This window comes from Mustela putorius, unplaced genomic scaffold, assembly GCF_011764305.1.
Source record: "Mustela putorius furo isolate JIRA1106 unplaced genomic scaffold, ASM1176430v1.1 tig00003923_pilon_pilon_pilon, whole genome shotgun sequence".
Taxonomy (NCBI): domain Eukaryota; kingdom Metazoa; phylum Chordata; class Mammalia; order Carnivora; family Mustelidae; genus Mustela; species Mustela putorius.
In genome coordinates, this window is record NW_025422068.1 from 17,655 (window position 1) to 39,344 (window position 21,690).

Consider the following 21,690-nt stretch of genomic DNA (forward strand, 5'->3'; position numbering starts at 1 on the left):
GTATTGAAACTGCACTCCTTGGTAGGTGAACTTGGTCCTGTCTGGATTTCCTGTTGATCTTTTAGATGAGGGGCCTGTTGTAGTGATTCTCAGTGTCTTTTCCCCAGGCAGAATTGCACAGCCCTTACCAGGGGCCGGGCTGAGTAATCCGCTTGGGTTTGCTTTCAGGAGCTTTTGTTCCCTGAATGCTTTCTGAAGAGTTCCAGAGGATGGGAATGGAAATGGCGGCCTCCCAGTCTCCAGCCCGGAGGAGCTGAGTGCTCGGGGCCCCACTCTTCAATGCACCCTCAGAGAATAGCGCCCAATTACTCCCATCTCCCTGGCTTCTGGCCGCACTCCGAGCTCACCAAGCCTGTGACCGTTTCAAGGTAACCCTGAGCTGAGAGCTCACTCCTCGGCTCTGTCTCTGTAACCAGCTTCTCGGTTCTAATACCTGCAAGCTCTGCAACACTCAGACACCCCCCGGTCCTTCTGTGGCCTTGCGGGACCTGAGGCCTTGCTGACCCTGCATGGTCTTCACCCCGGTTTAGCCTGTGGAGTGATGTCCCTCAGCGGAACAGACTTCCTGATTTTGTGCTCCGTTGCTCCGCTGCTTGCCGGGAGCTGGCCCTTCCCTCCGCGGTCTATCTTCACCTCGCTTTGGATTGACTTCTCCACCAGTCCTACCTTTCAGAAAGTGGTTGATTTTCTGTTTCTAGAATTGCTGTTCTTCTTCTCTTTGATCTCCCTTTGGATTTGTGGGTGTTTGCAATCTTTAGATAAGCTATCTAGCTGATTTCCTGCTACTTCTCTGCCATCTTGACTCCTCCCCCAAGATTGGGAGTTCTTGTCACCCTGCCTCAGGTTTGATATGTGCTAGAACAGTTAACAGATCTCAGGAAAGCCCTTTATTTATTATTACTGATATTCTAAAGAATTATCAAGCTATTACTGATTTATTATAAAGGATACAACTCAGAAAGTCAGATGGAAGAGATGTATAGGGCAAGGTGTATGGGAAGGGAGGGTTGCACCCTGCCAGCCCTTCCATATGTTGACTAACCTGGAAAACTCTGCAAACCTGGTCATGTAGTGTATGTTCTGGAGTTTGCACTACATAGACATGATGAATTAAACCAGGGACCATAGGTGCCAACTAAACCTCCCTCCCCTTTCTCTCTCTCCCTTCTCCAGAGACTGAGAGATAGGACTGAAAGCCTCAGACCAGGCTTTGGTCTTTCTGGTGACCAGGCCCTATCCCAAAGCCATCTAGGGTCCCACTGAGGGTTGTCTTAGATTAGGTGCTCCTGTGACTTAGGAAATTATGTAGGATTTGAGAGCTCTGTGTCAGGAACTAGGGAGAAAGACCAGGTATCTATTTCTCATTGTACCACATCTTCTATGATCAAAAAGAAGCCCTGAGAAAAAGACTGCTGCTTCTCTCACGCCTGCTGAAACATCCAGAATGCACAGAACTCTCCTTTTTATTCAATCACACAGAAGTGATAACCAAATAACCCTTTTTTTTTTTTTTCTAGCTAAGTCATCTTCTTGCTTTTCAATCTCACATTTACAACAGATAATAAAGAAGCCTGTCCCCCACAACAACCCTTTTTTTTTTTTTGTATCTCTCCTAGCCTTTAACACATTGCCCTGTCTATAGCATACTCCCAAAATATTTTGAACGGACTCTAAAATTAGCACCAGAGTAGCTTCTTGAAGTTTTCATTCTTTTACATATTAATAAACATTAAAAACAACCATCACAACAATGAAGACTTGCAAAAATTGAATTCCACTTGTGTGGAATTGTGCTTAAAAACTATGCTATGCATTCTCTCTAATTCTTAAAATATGTCAAGGTATGTCTTTGTTTCCACACTTAATACATGAAGCTCAGACAGCTTAATTGACTTCCCCAGAGTGACACAGCTGAGATTCAAATATAGGACTGTTTGTAACTCCTCATGCCAGAAACTTTTTAAGAGTTGTCTATATATATGAACTGGATTTTTACAAAATGAAATAGAGTTGGCAAAAGTTACAGTGTTATTTTTACTGCCCTATTTTCTAGTGCCTCCAAAACTTTGGTACATCCCTATCCGAAACCCCATGGGTGGAGATATATTTTATATTTCTACATGAGGTTAATTTCATCTATTATAATATCCATGATGATGAAGAAAATGAAATTAGCTCTGTATCAATGTTTTTTTACATTGGAAAAGCTTACATCTATTTAGTATTTTGCCTTAAAATTCAAGAAGAAGGGGGTATTTTCCTTACTGTACAGCTTTGTGTGTGAATACAAAATAGTAAAAAAAAAAAAAAAAAAAATAGAAGTGACTATTCACTTCTATCAATAGGGTACAGTTTTATCCCTAGAGGTTTACTGCTTATATAGAGCAATCAGTACCTTCTCAGTATTAGTGTGTGGCGGGGGTGTATAAAAACAGCAACACTTTAAGCTTTGAATTTTATAATAAAAACCATCAAGTAGCAATTTTTTATCCCCATTTTCTATCCTCTATCCAGGTGAAAGTATTTACCCTTTGTATCACTAGTTCATTACTGTCAGAATTTTACCATCAGACAATCTGTTGATTGAAGACGATAGCTTTTTGGATAAGAGGTAGAGGGCAACTTAACTAATAAATGTGGCAGAATGATATTGACAAAGTTTTAGACTCTGCATTCTAGCTAGCATATATTCTGCATATAAATGGAAAAAATCACATAGTCTGACAAATGCTAATGTTTCATAGAAAATTCTTTCCTGAGCTCTCTATTTTGCACAGATCTGATGGGAATTAAAAAGCTCTCTCACCTCAACTGAAAAATCAATATTTAGAACTCAACTGATGTCAAATTTGGATCCCAGTTTAACCCCTGATTAATTGAAACATGTCCTATATTTCTTGTTTTTTATTGTCCTTTGAAATATGCCATATGAAAATCTTCATAAATCCATTATTTCATCATATAGTTAAATGATAAATTGGGATGGCATCAGTTTAACAAAAAATGCAGGATTTTTGTCAAGTTAAGATTAAAAATGTTTCATTATTCAATTTACTCAGCCATACTTTCTACAGGAATTCAATACCTGCAGCTTTCCCAACCCTCTGTGGAATACTCCATCATCTAAGGTATGACCTCAGAACATCTCTTGGGTGAGCATGCATGTTAAAGGAAAAGAAAGGGATTACAGAGTATTAATGTTTCCCAAGGTTTACTTCTCTGTTGTGGAAGAAGATTATTCCTACCTGTTTCTTTTTTATTTTTTTAAGGTTTATATATTTGAGAGAAGTAAGGGAGTAAGGGAGAGTAAGGGGGGCAGGGGCAGGGAGAGGGAGAGAGAATCTGCAGCAGATTCTGCATTGATCATGGAGCCCAACACAGGTCTCGATCTCAGGACCCTGAGATCATGATCTGAGTAGAAACCAAGAGTTGGACACTAAACTGACTGTGATAGCGCCAATCAGGTGTCCTGGTTCCTATCCATTTCTATGCAAATTGCTGTGTGTCCTGCTGAAATTGAGATTCCTTCCCCACAGACATTGGCCTTTTGGCCAAGGGAGTGTGATCAGAAGTTAAATATATCACATCCAAGCACAAATCTTCAATGGCTGTTGTGTCTGTTTCTGCCAATTCTCTGGTTATTATCCCCCCTTTCTCTGCGAGCGATATGTCCCAGGTAGACGTCCCACCTTCACCCTGGGCCCTTAAATAAAAGGACCTGAGAAGGGGCACCTGGGGGGCTCAGTGGGTTTAGCTTCTGCCTTCAGCTCAGGTCATGATCTCAGGGTCCTGAGATCAAGCCCCGCATTGGGCTCTCTGCTCAGCGGGGAGCCTGCTTCCTCCTCTCTCTCTCTGCCTGCCTCTCTGCCTGCCTCTCTGCCTACTTGTGATCTCTGTCAAATAAATAAATAAAATCTTTTTTAAAAAAAAAAAAGACCTGAGAAGCAGAGACCCATAGCTGCTAACGTTAAACAGCAGTGAGGAATAAATGTTTGTTTCCGTAAAATCATCCTTGAGTACATTTCCCCATGAGCAGGTGTTGGGTTGGGATGGGTTTCTATTAGTATAGCATTCTGAACCTATTGAGATTTGGAGGTTGTTTATTACCATAGCACAGCTGACTAATGAACAGTAGTTGTTTGTACTTTTCACTCCAGGAAATTATGAATAGCGTGGGTTTATTTCAACAATAAAGACAAGAAAATGGTTAATTCCTTTTAGGGTTTAGAGCAGAGCATTGGGATTAATCTCATCTTAGATCTGCTCTGGTTTAAACATGGATTCATGGGTGATAGCTACTACTTGCAATTTATGAATATATGGAAATAATGGTCTATTATTTGGAACTTTATTACGTTGTGATATAAACAATGAATAGCTATTTTTCAACAATAATTGTTTTTATTCCCAAAGGCAAACATTTCCAAGTCTAATTCTGTTCCCATCAAATCTAAGAAACCGTCAAAGACTTTTGTTGAACTGAAATGGAATTTTATTGTATTGAATACTTTAAAAACAAATAGAACTTTGACTATAGTTGTAAATCTTATACTATGCTTCATTTTAATATGGTTTATTTTGTGTAAACTTGATTTGAATGTAACGATTATCTGGTCTATTACACCAAATTTAAGTAAACAAATTAAATAGTTAACAGGTTTAGAACAGCTCTGCAACTATGAATATTGTATAATCATTGGGGTTCCCACTCCTTGATCTTTATAATAGCTATAAAAAAAATAACATTTAAACACAAACTCTACCCATAATGGAATCTGAAAAGTAAAGATTTACCTCTACTTCACCCTATACTCTTGCTTTTTAGAGGTAATAGCTGTCTCTTTTCTTAAAAAAAAAAAATTCTATTTTTAGCTCAGCTTGTTACTCCCTCTGCCTGTGATCCTAAATGTCATTCTTGAACCTTGACTTCTTGATTTGTCAACTTTTGAGTTTATCAATTGACTTGTGATATGGTAAACTAGCCATTTAAAGCACTCACACCAATGTTCATCAAGCTTTGACATGCATACAGATCACCTAGTGATCTAATTAAAATACACATTATAATTTAGGACATGCAACATTTTAATCATACTTATTATTTGGTCTGTTTGAATTGGATTCCTCTGTCAACATGGGAAGAAATGATCATGTTTTAAAACATTTTTCTTCAGGTGCCTGGGTAGCTTAGTGGGTTGAGGCCTCTGCCTTTAGCTCAGGTTATGATCTCAGGGTTCTGGGATGGAGCCCCACATCGGGCTCTCTGCTCAGCAGGGAGCCTGCTTCTTCCCCTCTCTCTCTGCCTGCCTCTCCACCTGCTTGTGATCTCTATCTGCCAGATAAATAAATAAAATCTTTTAAAAAGAAGGACATTTTTCTTGGATATTCCTTCAGGTCCTCTTACAGTTTTTTAGCTGTAAATGTCTGCCTATTGCTTTCAAAATCAAATCTGATATTTTGAATGTAGAGTTCTAGATTCAAAATCTCTTTTTTTTCTGAATTTTAAAGACATTGCTACATTTTCTAGTTTCCAGTAATGCTGATGGAAAATGCAAATCTTATTTTTATCCTTGGAAAGGTAAACTCATTTTTCTTTTTAGATGATTGTATACATTTTAATTCATACTTGGCATTCTGAGTTTTATTAGGATGAACCTAGGATTGGCTTGTTTCAAATTCATTATGCTGTGCATGTAAAGTTCCCTTAAAATCTGACGGCTTGTGCCTGGATTTCAGTTACTAAAAATCGCTTCTTATACATTTTTTTCCTTCCTCTCTACCATTCTCTACTATTGAACATTTGAGTAATCTCTGAGCCCAATTCTACTGACTTTTGTATGTCTTGACAGTGAGTTGTTTGCTGTGTGTACATCTCCTAATTTTTTATTAAGCTATGGATATAATGTATAGTAAGAATGGACAGTGAGAAATGAGATTTTGGCCTGGAAATGTGTAGGTGTCTTCTGCTGTGTCCTTAGTATAAGGTGTTGGGTCTATAGAGTCAGGAGGTGAGCTGAATTTGGAATTTTTGTTGCTATATTTACTCTTGATGCAAGACTAGAGTCAAATTGCTCTACTGTTTCCTTGTGTTTATGTTGAATCTGGTGTGCTGGAGAAATTTTCTTTCTTTCGTTTTAAAATTTTATTTATTTATTTATTCATTTATTCATTTATTTATTTATTTATTCACAGAGACACAGAGAGAACATGAGCAGGGGAGAGAAGCAGAGGGAGAGAGAGAAGTAGACTCTCTGCTGAGCCAGGAACCTGACACAGGGCTCAAACCCAGGACCCAGAGATCATGACCTGAGCCCAAAGCAGATGCTTAACCCATCTGAACCACCCAGGTGCCCCAAGTTTTTCTTGAGATTTTCTTGTACCCTTGGGCTTCATTTTTTCTTGTGCCATGGCGTGAGTATCTCTTCACATTTTTTCCTCTCCTCCAGAAATGTTATTGCATGTCTGGCTATTTTTACCCTGCTGGTGTTGTGTCTTCTCCTGATCCAGCCTTAGTCCTAAGTGGGCTTCATGTCCCTGGCTCTCAAGGGTGGAGTTTCCTCTGTGATCCTGCTCCTTGTCCCTATGCCAGCCAGCCTCTGCCTTGTATATTTTGCAGGTTTTTTGCTGGAACATTTTTTCTGCCTTTCCTCATGAGTACATATGGGATTGGTATGGGATGCTACTGTATGGAATTCTGGATGCAGGAATGTGTGTTGCCCCCTGTCAGGAGTAGGATTTTCTCTTTTACTTTTTTTAGCCATAATGAAAAGTCCCCAGGGTAGTAGAATTTCCTTTGATGTTTAAGGTGTTTTAGAATTTTATTTCATCAAGACTTTTAGGCTTGGAGCTTTAGGCTTTTCTCACCATGATCATCTCTTTATTCCTCTAGTCCTGCCCATCAAGGAAGGATCTCCTCAGCCTCCCACTTTGCCCCTGGTCTTGTGCATGAGCACCAATGGAGGTCATTGGAAGAGAGTAGGAACAAAATTGCTTGTGCTTACAGCTTCCCAGGGTTCTGTTCTCTCCTGCTAACCCACATTCCGGCTTTAGCTATCATGATGGGTAATTGTTTTTCAAAATTTACTTGATAGAGAGATCACAAGTAGATAGAGAGGCAGGCAGAGAAAGAGGGAGAGGCAGACTCCCAGCTGAGCAGAGAGCCCAATATGAGGCTCCATCCCAGGACCCTGAGATCATGACCTGAGCCAAAGACAGAGGCTTAACCCACTGAGCCATCCAGGTGCCCCATCAGGATGGGTAATTTTATATGTCAACTTGTCTGGGCCACAGTGCCCACATATGTGGTCAAGTGTTCCTCTGGATGTTTCTGTGAGAGTGTTTTTGGGCAAGCTTCACATTTAAATGGGTGAACTATGTGTAAGGCCAGTTGCCTTCTACTGTATGGCTTGGCCTCATCCAATCAGTGGAAGGCCCGAATAAAACAAAAGTCTGACATCTTCTGAGCTGGGAGAGTTCTGCCATCAGAGGCCTTTGTAGTGACCTAAAATATCAGTTCTTCCCTGTGTTTCCATCTGGCTGGTTTATCCTACAGATTCCAGACTTGCCAGTCTCTGTAAATGTGTGAGCCAACTCCTTAAATTTTCTCTCTGTCTTTTCTCCTTCTCACTTGCCGATTGCTTCTGATTCTCTGGAGGATGCTGACTGATAGAACAATTAAAATAAATTTACATGGATTCTTATAATCTTACAACCTACTTGTATGATACTTGAATTTCTTCCTCCCTTGTTGTGCCACAGGTGAGTCAAAGATTATATCCCATCACTCTGAGGAAGGATCTGTCTTCCCTTGAATTTTAGGCTCTAGGATTACCTTGCAAATTCATCTTTCTGACAGGTTTGAGAAAAATTAGGATTTTTAAAAAAGTTTTTCACCACTTTTTTCTTATTTATTTATTTATTTTATTTATTGTTTTGGGGAACACAATATTCTTTCCAGCTGTCTAAATCCTAGACATAAGACTTTTCAGTGATAATCTTCTGTAATCTCTCTTTGCCTAAAAGTAGTTTTCTTTTTAAGATTTTTTTTAAATTTCTTTTCAGCATAACAGTATTCACTGTTTTTGTACCACACCCAGTGCTCTATGCAATATGTGCCCTCCCTAATACCCACCACCTGGTTCCCCCAACCTCCTACCCCCTGACCCTTCAGTACCCTCAGATTGTTTTTCAGAGTCCATAGTCTATCATGGTTCACCTCCCCTTCCAATTTCCCTGAACTCCCTTCTCCTATCCATCCTCCCTTGTCCTTCATGTTATTTGTTATGCTCCACAAATAAGTGAAACCATATGATAATTGACTCTCTCTGCTTGACTGATTTCACTCAGCATAATCTCTTCCAGTCCCATCCATGCTTCTACAAAAGGTGGGTATTTATCCTTTCTGATGGAGGCATAATACTCCATAGTGTATATGGACCACATCTTCCTTATCCATTCGTCCACTGAAGGGCATCTTGGTTCTTTCCAGTTTGGCGACTGTAGCCATTGCTGCTATAAACATTGGGGTACAGATGGCTCTTCTTTTCACTACATCTGTATCATTGGGGTAAATACCCAATAGTGTAATTGCAAGATCATAGGGAAGCTCTATTTTTAATTTCTTGAGGAATCTTCACACTGTTCTCCAAAGTGGCTGTACCAACTTACATTCCCACCAACAGTGTAAGAGGGTTCATCTTTCTCCACATCCTCTCCAACACATGTTGTTTCCTGTCTTGCTAATTTTGGCCATTCTAACTGGTGTAAGGTGGTATCTCAATGTGGTTTTAATTTGAATCTCCCTGATGACTAGTGATGATGAGCATTTTTTCATGTGTCTGATAGCTATTTGTATGTCTTCATTGGAGAAGTGACTGTTCATATCTTCGGCCCATTTTTTGATATGATTGTCTGTTTTGTGTGTGTTGGGTTTGAGGAGTTCTTTATAGATCCTGGATACCAGTGTATCAGTACATTGTCTGTACTGTCATTTGAAAATATCTTCTCCCATTCCATGGGTTGCCTCTTTGTTTTGTTGACTGTTTTCCTTTGCTGTGCAGAAGCTTTTGATCTTGATGAAGTCCCAAAAGTTCATCTTCACTTTTGTTTCCTTTGCCTTTCAAGACATATCTTGAAAGAAGTTGCTGTGGCTGATATCGAAGAGGTTACTGCCTATGTTCTCCTCTAGGATTCTGATGGATTCCTATCTCACCTTGAGTTCTTTTATCCATTTTGAGTTTATCTTTGTGTATGGTGTAAGAGAATGTTCGAGTTTCTTTCTTCTACATATAGCTGTCCAGTTTTCCCAGCACCATTTATTGAAGAGACGGTCTTTTTTCCACTGTATTTTTTTTTTCCTGTTTTGTCAAAGATTATTTGACCATAGAGTTGAGGGTCCATATCTGGGCTCTTTACTCTGTTCCACTGGTCTATGTGTCTGTTTTTATGCCAATACCATGCTGTCTTGGTGATCCCAGCTTTGTACTAAAGCTTGAAATCAGGTAACGTGATGCCCCCAGTTTTATTTTTGTTTTTCAACATTTCCTTAGTGATTCTGGGTCTCTTCTGATTCCATACACATTCTAGGATTGTTTGTTCCAGCTCTTTGAAAAATGCCAGTGGAATTTTGATCGGAATGGCATTAAAAGTATAGATTTCTCTAGGCAGTATAGACATTTTTAACAATGTTTATTCTTCCGATCCAAGAGCATGGAATGGTCTTCTGTCTTGTTGTGTCTTCTTCAACTTCTTTCATGAGTGTTCTGTAGTTCCTTGAGTACAGATCCTTTACCTCTTTGGTTAGGTTTATTCCCAGGTATCTTATGGTTCTTGGTGCTATAGTAAATGGAATCGATTCTCTAATTTCCCTTTCTGTATTTTCATTGTTAGTGTATAAGAAAGCCACTGATTTCTGTACATTGACTTTGTATCCTGCCACGTTGCTGAATTGCTATATGAGTTCTAATAGTTGGGGGGTGGAGTCTTTTGGGTTTTCCATATAAAGAATCATGTCATCTGCAAAGAGAGAGAGTTTGACTTCTTCATTGCCAATTGGATACCTTTATTTCTCTTTGTTGTCTGATTGCTGTTGCTCGGACTTCTAATACTATGTTGAACAAGAATGGTGAGAGTGGGCATCCTTGTCGTGTTCCTGATCTCAACGGGAAGGCTGCAGTCATCCCATTGAGGATGATATTTGCTGTGGGTCTTTCATAGATAGGTGTTATGAAGTTCAGATATGTTCCCTCTATCCCTATACATTGAAGTGTTTTAATCAGGAATGGATGCTGGATTTTGTCAAATGCTTTTTCTGCATCAATGGAGAGGACTATGTGGTTCTTCTCTATTCTCTTATTAATTTGCTCTATCACATTGATTGATTTGTGAATGTTGAACCTTCCTGGTAGCCCAGGGATGAATCCCACCTGTTCATGATGGATAATCTTTTTAATGTACTGTTGGATCCTGTTTGCTAGGATCTTGTTGAGAATCTTGGCATCCATATTCATCAGTGATTTTGGTCTGAAATTCTCCTTTTTGGTAGGGTCTTTGCCTGGTTTAGGGATCAGGGTAATGCTGGCTTCATAGAAAGAGTCTGGAAGTTTTCCTTCTGCTTCAATTTTTTGAAGCAGCTTCAGGAGAATAGAGATAACACTTTGCTTTATGCACTTAATAGTCTTTGCTGTTGATTCCAATTATTTCCAGTCAGATCTTATAAATAAAGAGCAGGAAAATTATTTAATAACCAATGCAAACTATCTTTTTCTTTGCAAGTTTTTTATCATATGGGGACAAGTTTCATAAAACAGGATGAAGCACTAGAATGCTAATGGCTTGCTTTTCTAAAGATTATTGTAGGAATGATGCATATTTGAATTTAAATTACTAGGGCTCTGAAGTATTATCATGGCCGTGCCTTTGGAAGGCCTATAGGTAACCCTAACCATTACATCTTGGGTAAGGACAGGAAAAATAGTGCTTCCCCTGAAGAATTTGAGGAAAAGTGATTGTGTCAGTCATATGACTGAAATCACATGGAATGGCCAAGATTTCAAAGAACTTTCAAGTCAGAATAAACCTCAGAGATTATTTTCTCAACCCTTTAATTAGAGAACAAGCTGATTCCCAGAGAATATTAGATTTTACTAAAGGTTACACACAGTATATTGCCAGATTCACCATTAGTATTCTGGTCTCTTTTATCCCTGGGCTCTGCTCTCAGTGTCATCCACCATTAGACATGATCACATACGATCACAAGTTGAAACCATGCAGTTGTATGAAAACAAAAGTCCCAGGGTCAGAATTCAGACACTTCCAGTGAGTGTTTGCAATGTTTCATGCATACGCTTTGCAATGTTTCATGCATAGCTAGTTTCAAGAGATTAGAAAGTTGGTATTTCCACTTATAACTTCCTAACTTAGTTTTAATTTCTTTAACTCAGTAGGCTAGATAGGTTAAAATGTCTAGGACCAAAATCTCAGGTGAGTTGGATTTCCTGGAAACCATCTTGATTTACAGTTGAGTGGGTGAGTAGATGTTTGGCAAGCGGCCTGTTAAATGTTAAAACACTCAATTGAAGTAGAGGTGTTATATTTTCATATCTTGGTTCCTCTTTTTGGTGTCACCTCTATGGACACGCTTTTCTCTCCACACCTTTTTCATGGCTAGAATTAGAGTGAGGCACCTCAGACACACAAATCAAGAAGAGTTGGACTTGCCAGAATTCCAAGAGGAACCACCTCTTTGGATTTTGTAGCTTGGGAGTCTCTCACCCACCACGTTCTTGGCCCTTCCTTTGGCCGTTGATCTCTTCTCTGACAGTGTATGGAGAGAATGGCAGGAAGTTTCTGTCTGCAAGGCACTTTTTTAGCTCCAAAGAAGAGACATGTGACAATAATATCATATAGTATTGATAATATTTCAGTCAGAATGTCTTGCAACTAAAATATTCAAGTTGTGAGAATTAAGTAGATGAGATATAATGTATAGTTCAGATAACATTTTCCTGGTTATGTAACATAGATTAGCAAATAACCAATGGTTTCCTCAGAAGGATCTCACCATGGGAGGAGTCTCCTGATCTTTTTTTTTTTTTTTTAAGAGTTTGTTTATTTATTTGACAGGCAGAGATCACAAGTAGGCTGAGAGAGGCAGGCGAGGGTTGGGGGGGGAGCAGAGAGCCCGATGGGGGGCTTGATCCCAGGACCCTGAGATCATGACCTGAGCTGAAGGCAGAGGCTTAACCCACTGAGCCACCCAGGCGCCACTGCTTTCAATATTTTGAAATATGTAGGATTTAACACCAAAAAGATATCAGTTATCCATAAATTTATTTATAAATGTAATATCAACCTGATAAATACCAACAGAATTCTCTCATTTCTCACCTGCCCCTTTGGCATGATTGAAGCTGAAGGGGCACTGGGTAGGGGAGAAAACAGTGTCCACTTGATAGGCCATGGGAGAGTAGTGTCATCAAGGTGATGGACAGGGAATGCCCTGAGAGGAAGTTGGAGCAGCATAGGGAGTTGGTATCGGTGGGGCAGTCCTGAAGACACAGTGAAAGGGATTTTAGGAAATAAGGAATTTGGATCAGAAAGAAGTCAAATAGGGACCAGTATGAGGATGCTGAATGGTGTACGGAAGAGAGATTTCTGATGATAGAAACTCTTACGGATATAATCTTCTCCTGGAGATGTGGAATAGCCTTCTCAAGTTGAGGGTTATTCTAGATACAGTATGATGGTGGAGAAGGAGGAAAAATGCCCATCACTTACCTAAGCACATATGGCAGCCTTACCTGCATCAATGTGGAGTACTATGTGCTCAAGGGCAATCACTTTCAGAAATGCTCTGAGTGGACTCTGGTCACAGAGCTGCTGAGCTCTCAGTAATCGAACTGATGAGAACAGGGAAGGTATGATGGGGAAGCATTGTCATGAGGTAAAATAATACCTCATGAAGTAAAAGGAAAGTTCTGGTTTTGTTTTTGCAGTGTTCAAGTTTGCTGATCTCTGTACTCCTGGAAAACAGCAATGATTAAGAAATCCCCCTACCTTTTTGCATTCTGGGAAACAGCTTGATGCAAAGAACCACCCTTCTCTGCATGATGTAAGTTTTGCAGTGTTCCCCTCGATTACCCTTGACAAGTCTAGACACAGCAATTCTAAATCCCCATTCTTTGTCTCAGGAAAGATTAACTGCCCTATTTCTTCTCACTGATGGACCTGAACAAAATGCCCAGGCATGTGACTTCACTAAAGTTTAGCTGGACTCTTCTCCTCCCCTCTGATCTCTGGCTTGCTCCTGAGGTTCTCCAAGGCAGTGGAACATAAAAAACAGCTCTTCTTTTATGGCCCCTCCCAAGAATGAGGACCAAAGAGAAAGCTTACGGACATACATAAAAGCATTCCTTGCTCAACTGTCTGATCATGCCACCTGTTCATTCCCCCACACCTGGTTGTTTGTGGTCTTGTTTATTCCTCCCCAAAAATGTCCTTTCTGTCTGACCTTTAAGACACTTAGGGATCAGATGGCCAGTGCATTCTCTAATTGCAGTAGTCTCCCCACCCCCATAACATTTTCCTTCCTGATGCCTGGACTTCAGTGTGTTTTTCTGACACTTTGTAACTCTTGTTTTCTTTTGCTGTCTGACATCTGCAGTGTTGCTTGTTCTCCCAAAGTGATATCTGAAGAGTGGCTAAAGCCAGAAGAGGGCTGCAGATACACACTGGAGACCTCTCTTCACGGAGGTGGGAGGTGACAACCGGCAGCTTGAAGTAATGAAGTCAAAGAATTTTCAGAAGAGTTCAGAAAAAGAGAATATACTTGGGTTAGAACCTTCAGGCATATTAGATATTCGAGGAAAATCAAGAAATCCTAGTACTGGTGACATTCAGACAACACAAGCGTGGGCACACCAACCCCTTCTTCATAGTGGAAAATACGTGTACAACTTGACTCCCCCAAAACTTACCTACGAGTTGCCCACTGTTGACTAGAAGCCCTACCAATAACATGAACAGTTGGTTAACACAGATTTTGTATGTTAGATGTATTCTCTACTCTATTCTTATAGTAAAGTGAGGTAGAGAAAAGTAAATGTTATTAAAGTTATAAGGAAGAGAAAATACATTTACATACTGTACTCTTTTAATAAAAAAAATCTGTGTGAAAGTAGACCTTTGGAGTTCCAACTCATGTTTTTCAAGGGTCAACTACAGAGGGAAAGCAATAAAGTAAGAAATCTTTCCTTTCCTCTTTCTGCTCTTCTTCCTCCTCCTTTCTTTTCTTTATTCTTTTTTAAATGATTAACTCCATGAATAATTAGACAATATAAAGGAATCCTTAAGCAGCAGTTATGATACAGTGGAAGGAGCATAGAAAATATAGATATTTGGAATCTTCTACTTTCACAATAGTTACCACTTTGACACTAAAAGTCATTTTATGTATTTGACAGTTAAATGAAGGGAGTAGAATTGGTATTGTGAACAGAAGCATCTAAAATGAAGTAAAAATGTCAAGAGGCCATATATTGGAGCCGGGGGGCCCTGAGCAGGTTAGGCTTATGCTCAATCGTACTTGGATAGAACATGAACTTTTTAGACTGCCAACCACAAATAGCATATCCTGTTGGTATTCTCAGAATGAGATTTATTTTGCCATACTCCAGCCTAGCAGTTAGCATAGTAACCTGGCCTATCTACCTATGTCTGTCATAATTTTTCCAAAACAACTTACACAAGCATTTGGTTTTGCCTTTATAAACTCTTTCTCCTCCCTCCTTGCAGCACATTTAATTTTCCTTCTGAATTGCTGACTCACTGATTCAAATTCCTAAAAACCCCAAATAAACTTTAGGTTTGCTTTATTGCCTAGGTCTTTTTTCTTCAAGGTATTATCTGTCTAAAAATCTAAAAATCCAAGTTCTGTTTTATCTTCAGCAGGATTCACTGGCTTTCATAAAATATGAAAAGGCTGCTGTCAGAGCTTCAAAGATGCAATACAGAATGTTATTGAAGTCAAGTCCTTAAAGAAAGCTTTGGAAGAAAATTATTCTAAGGACAAGTAACATAATGATTATGATTATGATACAAGTAAATGATGATGTGAAGTAATTATCTGAAATGAGCAAACATGAAAAGAAGCCATAATATTGGCAAACCAATAAATCATTAAAAAAAAAAAAAAAAAAAAAAAAACAGCCAAGATGGAACTTGGGCCCAAATGAGTGCCCATTTCAAATTTTCCATCATTGCCTTCTGAAAAAGACTTTGTAGTTCCCCCTGAACTCTAGAAGACACCAGCTGACCCCAACATAAAAACATTAAGTGAACAACAACAACAACCAAAAAAAAAAACAAAAAAGAGAGAGAGAACGTCTGAAAGCCCTGTTAGCAGTAGGAGTGATGGGGAAGAAAGATATGAAGAAGAAAAATTTTTACCATCTTTCCTGCCTGAGGATAGTGATTTGACAGTGGTGATGGCTTCTTCATTGGGAAAATTATTGTTCATATCGAAAGAGGGAAAGTGGTTGCCATTCTTCAGTTAAGGAACAGAGAAGCCCCAAAAATCATTACCCTAAAAAGACATCCTTGAAGCCTATGGAGTTAGAGGAAATGGTAAAAACTGTTCAAGGATTGAAGACAGGAAGTCTGAATCCATGCTTTCCTCTTCTTTCTCAGGATCCAAGAGCTCTGGAAAGACATTATGGGGAAAAACTGGCTCTGAATAGCAAAATGGCAGTTTGTCCTCAAAATAAACTTGAGTTCAAGAATCTGTCTCTTTAGGGGCACCTGGGTGGCTTAGTGGGTTAAAGCCTCTGCCTTCAATTCAGGTCATGATCCCAGGGTCCTGGGGTAGGGTCCCATATAGGGCTCTCTGCCCAGCAGGGAGCCTGCTTCCTCCTCTTTCTCTGCCTGCCTCTCTGCTTACTTGTGATCTCTGTCTGTCAAATAAATAAAATCTTTAAAAAAACAAGAAAAGAATCTGTCTCTTTAAAAATAAACAATTGCAGCTCATGGTTTATGGGAAGCAAGCAGGAGTTGCTGTTCTTTCGAATAACAAATTAGAATTGTTGTTTTTGGGGAAGAATGTACATTTGATGAGTGATTAGTGAATTCTCTATGAACATTTCCCTCTAAAATTTTTTTTTTACTAACCTTTAATTTATTTTTTATTTTTTATTAACATATAATGTATTATTAGTCCCAGGGGTACAGGTCTGTGAATCATCAGGCTTACACATTTCACAGCACTCACCATAGCACATACCCTACCAGTGTCCATAACCCAGCCACCCTCTCCCTATTCCCCTTCCCCCCAGCAACCTTCAGTTTGTTTTGTGAGATTGAGTCTCTTATGGCTTGTCTCCCTCCGGATCCCATCTTGTTTCATTTTTACCTTCCCTACCTCCCAACCTGCCCCCCCCCCCCCGCCCCACATTGCCTCTCAAGTTCTTCCCATCAGGGACATCATTGCAAATGGCAAGATTTCATTTCTTTTGATCTAGCTTATTATTTAAACATGTATTTGACTCAGCCTCTTTGGAGTAGTCCTGGAAATAAGTTTGTTTTGTCTCTGTTTTCTTTTTTAAGTGTGTTCAAGTTACATTTATGTAAGCCTTTCACAAACCAAGTATATATTTAAACTCATTTTCAGTAATGAAAATGAAATGATTTTGGATTCATAATTGTCTCCTATTTTTCATTTGTTTTTATCATGAAATACATTTCACTGGTTCAACTCTAGTGTGTTTGCCTTGAAAATAAATGTCAAGATAAATACAAAGTAATAATAGAAAATTATTTGTAGGAAATTATAGCAATTGAAAACAGATCAACTTTAGGGCCTCTGGGTAGTTCATTAGGTTAAGCATCTACCTTCAACTTAGGTCATGATCCCAGGGTCCTGGGATGGAGCCTCTTACTGGGCTCCCTGCTCAGCGGGGAGTCCTCCTCTCTCCTCCCTTTGCCTCTCCCCACTGCTTGTTCTCTCTCTGTCTCTCTCAAGTAAACAAAATATTTAAAATAAAATAGAAAATAGATCACCTTTGTTAAGTTATGCCTGTTAGCCAAACTAAGATAAACTGTTATTATGGGAAAAAAAAACTTTTATTATGGGTATACAGGTAATAAATTATACCAATAAAAATTATTTTTAAATGTAGTTTAAAAAATAAAATAAATAAAATAAATCCCTCAAGAAATCTCAAATGTTGGCACCAGGCATTTAGCACCGATGCCTCTGTGAAAAGATTTATGTTTGCAAACCATCTGTCAGTGAGTAACTACTTTCTCTTGGAGTGATTGGGTTAGTTTATTAAAAACTTGTAGAACGTTATTTTTTCCTTTTATGCAAACTCCCATAAAGAAACTTAACTACAGGTAATTTGACAAATGAAATGGTAAGTATCCTTTTATCACCATAGGAAGAAATGGTTTTATCACCACAGGTAGTGAAAGACAGCCATTGCCAGAAAACATGTAACTTTTGCATCTAATCAGTCAGAGCACCCATTTTAAAGTGCATTTAAATGAAAGTGGAAACATATTTATCAAAGCAGCCCAATGCCAATTTTCAGGAGAATTTTACAAAAGCAGCGCTTTCATCAGATTATCAAAGGCAAGTGAGAATTGCCCTTTTGGACTTATAAAGGAGAAGAGAGAAGGAAAATTGACTTATATGACTAGCATCATTAAAATTAAGTAGGATGTGAAAATATTTACACAGAGTAAATGCTGCAAGTAAGTTAGCTATTTCAAATGTCTTCAGTTTGCACTGGCCCAACTCTCAGTGCTAAATCTTGACATTTTGACTTAGATTTGCAATTTTTTATACCCATCTTGTACAAAAACACTCAGCATACAGTTAGCTATTGATGCGTATTTATCGAGTGTTAACAATCATCCGGGAAGTGTATTAAGATTTTTATTACTTAATCTTCAACTCCATAAGATGGCCACCATATTAAGAGGAAGAAATCAGGGCACAGAAGGTACAACTCGCTTACTCAACTTCCAACAAGTACTAAGTGACAGATTTGGGATTCACACTGTGAGCTCAACTTCAAGCCTGTGCTCTTAAACTGCCCTGCCTCACAGTCATAAATCTGGAAATTTTAGGAAAGACCATTACAGAAATTAACCTCACTTGTCCCTTTTTTTTTTTTTTTTTTTTTTTTTTTTTGCTTTCTTTTTTCCTTGTACTCTCCCTGTACTTCTCCTTGGATAGCTTTGCAGCAGTAGGGAGATTTGTTAACAGGAGGGTGTGACATTTATTATTTAAATTTCCCCTTGACAGCTGGCATCAGGAAAGTGCCATTCTACTCTATATTTTTGACCTATAAAATCTGCTTTTGGGGAGTTAAAAAGATAAGCATTGTTGCGGCGCCTGGGTGGCTCAGTGGGTTAAAGCCTCTGCCTTCAGCCCGGGTCATAATTTCGGTGTCCTGGAATGGAGCCCCACATTGGGCTCTCTGCTTGGCAGGGAACCTGCTTCCTCCTGTCTCTCTGCCTGTCTCTCTGCCTACTTGTGTTATCTGTCAAATAAATAAATAAAATCTTAAAAATAAAAAAAAAAAAAGATAAGCATTGTTAAAAAATCCCATAGCCGGTTCCTTAAGTCAAAATTTCCACTCATGCACTAACCTGCTAAGTAGTGGCTCTAGTAAGCTTACACTGTGTTTAGAGCAGCATTCAAAACATACCACAGCTTCTCCTGGTTCAAGAAGAAACCAATTTAATTTCATGTTAATTTAGCAGAAAGACTTTGCACACTCAATAGTCACATGACCAGATTGCTTAACTGTCGGAGGCTTTCTTAACCTTTCCTGTCGATAAATTATAACTAAGATCCTTTCTTTTCTGAGAAGAAATTATGCACATAAATGAGTTTTAAAGTTAAACTATTCTTTGTCAGAATAGATATGTTTGATTATGAGAAACGTTTCTCTTTATTTCAAAAGATTTTATTTACTTATTTGACAGAGACACAATGAACACATGCAGGGGGGAGTGGAAGAGGAAGATGCAGGCTTCTTGCTGAGCAGGGAGCCTGATGCGGGGCTCAGTTCCAGGACCCTGGGATCACGACTGGAGCAGAAGGCAGAAGCTTAACACCTGAGCTACCCAGGCGTGCCTGGAAACATAGTTTCTTCACATGCTGTGTTAATTAAAGCCAGAGAAAAGCTCATCACACTTCTGGTTATCTGAATTCATCTTTACTCATTTATGGATTTATGTATATTTTTGTTCTGTAAATCTCAAATGTCTACTACTGTTGCTGATACTAGAGTTAGAGTAGTTAACAAGGTTGATCATAGATCCAGCTTCTATAAGGTTTACATTTGGATGGACATGTTATTTCTGGAGGATATTTTTTTCCTATTAAAAATTCAGTAGGAAGCAATTTATCATTGACTCGCCCAACTCTATGTATAATTATAGCTGTCCATTCAGAAGAATTTGTGAATTACTATCAATGTTAGAGAGTCTGGGTAAAAATAAATAAATAACCTGTGTTGACCTGTGAGAATGTCTTCAGATCAGGGTACCTCAGGGGGCAATCAGTTACATAATTAGGTTCATATGCATTTCACGATCATTAGATCCTGTACCAGGTTAAGTACGTAAGTAACATTATTGAATATGTTGCTGTGCTTTCACGGATTTCTTTTAGTTGATACTTCACGTAAGTACAACCTAATCCATTATCACATAAATTCCATCTTGTATTTATAAGAAAGCAGTCACATAGAACTTTATCAAGGCTTTTATACTTCTTTAAAACCTGGAAACTTGGAAAGATGTGATTACTTATTCTTAAGCAAAAGTACTTCAAAAGGAGGAAGGAATCATAATTATCCAAAGTTTGCAAACTGTTTTCCCCAGATTTACATGATTTTTTTTTTTAACTTTTAGGATGAAGTTAGTGTTTTTGCATAAGTACTACGTACTAAGCTGGGAATTCAAAAGTTCTTGAAAATTGTAAGTTTAAAAATTAATCCATATTACTAAAATGTAACCATTTTCAACATCTGTGGAATATCAAGCTAGTTGAATATGTTCATCTGTGTCTGTGTACAAGTGGGCAGGTAAATGGACGGATGGAAAGAGGAGCAGAAGCTATTTTGTAGAAATTGAATTACAATACAATTATTTAAAATATTTAACTTAACTATACTTGAACTTACCAAAAAATGAAATGGGAATGAAGCTAGCAGTGCTGAACTTTAAATGTGTTTCATAAACACAAATTTATTCATTCTTTTTAAAAACTCTTTATAATTAAAGGTAAAGAGTTAAAATATACTGAGATCGGTATAATTTTAAGTTTCATTCTTAGATAGTATCAGTTTAATCCTGCCATTAAAGATGAAAGTAACACATCTGTACTCACCTCTTTCCTCTTAGATTTTGTAGCTATTTCTGTTTTGTAAACATATTTAAAATCTGCATTTACTTCGTAACCGTAATCTCTGTACTTGTTTTATTTTTGTATTTTGGATTTAATGGATCCACTGCCCTTCCCCACTCACATTCATAATATTTGAGGGACTTTTAAAACACCATCTCCAGTTTGGCTGGGTTTCATTGTCATAGGAATTTTTTTTAATGCCTTTTCAGTTAAGACTCACAGATGATACAGTGTTGGGATTTCTGCTTGCTCTTAAAATTTTATAATTATCTATTTGTGGCTTTTTTTTTTATTCGTAAGAGGATACTGAGCACTCATTACTGTGTTAGACTAAGTGTACAGAAGATGTACACTTTGAAATTCCTGACCTGGGAAACTTTAAAGTTGAACAGTTGACCATATACTATACTAAATACAGTAGAAGTTATGTCCCGGATGTTGTATGGATTTTCAAAAAGGGAAGAAGTGTTTGGACAGAAGCACAGAGATGAGAAATAGTCATGTAGAAGTATCATCAGAATTTCGACAGTGTTGGGAGTACATGGTAAGACCCAGAAAGATGGATGGCTGAAAGTCAGGGGCAGAAGGTGTAGACCAGTCCCTAAAGGTCTTGAAACCCAAACTTTCTTCATAAGCAGGTGTATCACAAAACTGTGTCCATCAATTCCAGCTCCGCTCCTACCCCACCCTGAGTTGTATGCTGTCGAAATTCAACTGCCTTTTGGCACGGAGTATTACATTTGTCCTTTTTTCACGGCATTTTTAAGTTGGCTCTATCACAGAGTTGACTTTTTCAGGAATGGCTCTGATAACACACATATTCCCTAAAAAAAAAAAAAAAAAAAAAAAAAAGACACACGTTTGACAATGTCTGCCAGTTGCTTTTGCACTGGAGAACAATTTGGCTACAAATAATATCACAATTTCACACCTTCTTTCTTTCAATATCTACTCTACTATTTTCAAGCAATAGATTTTGCTTTATGGAATGGTGAAGACAGCTTAATGTTAAGCCCTTACAAGTGACTTGCTTCTTCTCTTAGAATACCGAAGAATTTTGTCTGTTATATCCTTTAAGATTTATCGGTGTGTGTGTGTGTGTGTGTGCATGTGCACATGCACGCGTGCGTGTATTGGGGGGTTATGAATTTCTCTAAGTTGTCATCTCTCGTTTTTTTTCCTGAAAATAAAAATGTGTACCCTTTCATTTGTGATTTCAGTTCTTTATGTACTCTGGGAATATTTTGCTGGATTATATCTTGGATAAT

The 21,690-nt window shown here is 38.5% G+C and overlaps 1 long non-coding RNA gene across 2 annotated transcripts; it reads left to right on the forward strand.

Annotated features, from left to right (window-relative positions):
- The first annotated feature begins 345 nt into the window (after positions 1-345).
- On the forward strand, positions 346-15,341 carry LOC123388899. Of its 2 annotated transcripts, XR_006603416.1 has the most exons (4): positions 346-368; positions 3,075-3,128; positions 12,999-13,114; positions 13,667-15,341. It is a non-coding gene; the product is annotated as an uncharacterized LOC123388899 (long non-coding RNA). The 2 variants fall into 2 exon arrangements; XR_006603415.1 differs by lacking the exon at positions 346-368 and having other exon boundaries at positions 2,871-3,128.
- The last annotated feature ends 6,349 nt before the right edge of the window (positions 15,342-21,690 follow it).